The sequence below is a fragment of the Phymastichus coffea genome, unplaced genomic scaffold (assembly GCF_024137745.1).
Source record: "Phymastichus coffea isolate CEN01 unplaced genomic scaffold, Cenicafe_Pcof_1.1 PCOF00006, whole genome shotgun sequence".
NCBI lineage: Eukaryota > Metazoa > Arthropoda > Insecta > Hymenoptera > Eulophidae > Phymastichus > Phymastichus coffea.
The window spans coordinates 3,744,200-3,746,689 of NW_026706817.1; positions in this window are offsets into that span (position 1 = coordinate 3,744,200).

Consider the following 2,490-nt stretch of genomic DNA (forward strand, 5'->3'; position numbering starts at 1 on the left):
CTTAGTGTTTATTTGGATAATAAGATAATTGATATATATAACCCTACATCGAATAAAACATTTATTTCGGGAATTTATCAAAAACCATATTGGATAATAGAGTTTGAAATCGATAAAAATGACGAGGTAGAAAATAGTGACGAGAATAGAGATAGATACAAACAAATTGTTGCATTCTTAGCGACCGATAGTAATGGGGGGCCCTTACACATGACTAGAAGCGTAACGAGAAACTTGAAACAATTGGAAAACGTAAATTCGATTGACAATGAAAACAATGTTAATAAACTCAGAAAAGACGAGACTGACCTGGAAAAGGAGAACGATAGAGAGCAAATTATAGAGAACGTCCCAAGATTTTCAACGACGATTTGTGATAGAAAAATAGGAGAGATGGATGTTGAAAATGAAACTGAAAATGAGATAGTAGAAATAGAAAAGGATCTCAATCTACTCATCAGTGCAGAAAATGTGCCATACAGAGAAATGGTTGGAAGCCTCTTGTATTTAGCAAATATAAGCAGGCCAGATATATCATATGCAGTCAACATTGCCAGGAGACATCAAATTAATCCCTCAGTCACTGATTATGAGATGGTGAAAAGAATTTTTAGATACTTAAAAGGAACGAGACACTATAGCTTGACTTATAGAGGAGAAGAAAATGATATGCAAGCCTACGCCGATGCAAGCTACGCCGATTGTAAAGGATCTTTAACTACTTGTGGTTTCGTGGTTAAATTATATGGTGATCCGATAAGTTGGAGAACACACAAGCAACCTCATGTGACTCTGTCTACATGCGAAGCTGAATATATCACTATGAGTGATACTTGTTAAGAGTTGGTTGGTTTGGACAACTCTTTAAAATTGATCTTGAATAAATCATTGGCTCCCATGACTTTGTGGTGTGACAATAGAGCAGCAGAAAAGAATACTGAGATGGACGGGGGAAACAAATTGAGAAATGTAGTTGAGATTAAAGAACATTATGTTAAAGAATGCGTTAAGAAAAATTTAGTTAAAGTAAAATGGGTCGAGAGCAAGAAGCAACTTGCTGATATATTCACTAAGTCCTTACCTTTTCAAACTCACATAGACTTAACACATAAAATAATGAATCTGAAAGAATGATACTTAACATGATATCTTTGGTTTATTACAGAAAACAATAATAAGAAGTAGGCTGGATAAGATCCAGAGACGAGTATAGGCGAGATGAGAAGAAAGGAAGAGACAAGATACTTTATACTCAGATTAGAGCAACTACTTAGATTATTCGTTTATTTATTTCTAATCAAATTTTTTTATTAATAAGACAATGTTAAGTTGAATAAAAGATCAATAAGATTTAGACGAGTAAATGAAAGATTTTGATGAGCTTGACGTGTTATAATTTATTAAAAGGATCTCAATAAATATTAAAGATTAATGATTATTAGACTTAAATTTTGACGAGCTGTGTTGTTCAGGAGGGAGTGTTGGAATGTCGATCATACACAGCTTATATATTCTATTAAGACGCGCACGGCCTATGCCTGCGCGTGTGAGAGTGGGGGGGAGAGCTGCTGCGCTGCTCCTTTTCATCCGAGTTCCGGCATCCGAGCTATTAGCCTCGTGACTTCGCTTAACAAAAAAGGACGTGACTTTTGTTCATAAATAAATTCAAATAAATACTTATACTTGTGTCGATTATTTCCGCACCTACATCAACGACTATCTTAAAAGACGGCATTACAGCCGGGTACAAAAACTCCCTCGGAGACGAGGAAGTTTAATCAATTGCGACAAGCGCAATTAAGCGATCCTGAAAACCAGGAAAAGAAAGATGCGCTTGAAGCCTACGAAGCAGAGCTACGCAATACCCTAATCGAAAGAGAAAGGCAGAAAAGAAGGGACAGAGGCGAAAAGCTAGAGTGCGATGCTATGGATGAAGCTATAGGAGGACTAGCTGGAGACGAGGAAATGGAGTCAAACGAAGTCCAAGATACGGAAGAGGAGAAAGAGATAGAAAGATTGAAGAGAATGCTAATAGACGTGGAAAGGAAAGAACGAGAAAGAGAAAGAGAACTGGAGGAAAAGAGAAATGAAAACGAGCTCCTCCGTACGCAACTTCAAAAGAGAACCCAGGAAGTTGAAAGCTTGAAAACCAAGGTATCTCGAAATATTCTAAACTCTACCGCTCATAATGCAAATATTTTAAATAACGAGTCAAATATTTCGGTAATCGATCGGGAGAATTTAACATTAAATTATGACGTTTCAAATAAACTGTCGGAATCGTTAAATAGTTTAAAAAATACTTTAGAGAATAATAGAAACGCGAATACAATGAATAATTTAAATAGCTATACGAGAAAATATACGTTAAGCGCAAAATCTGATATAATAATTTGGCTAGATAAATTAAAGTAAGAGTTAGAAGCAAAAGATCTATTGGACATTATTGACCAAAGAGTAAATGAACCGGAAAACCTTAATGAGAATTGA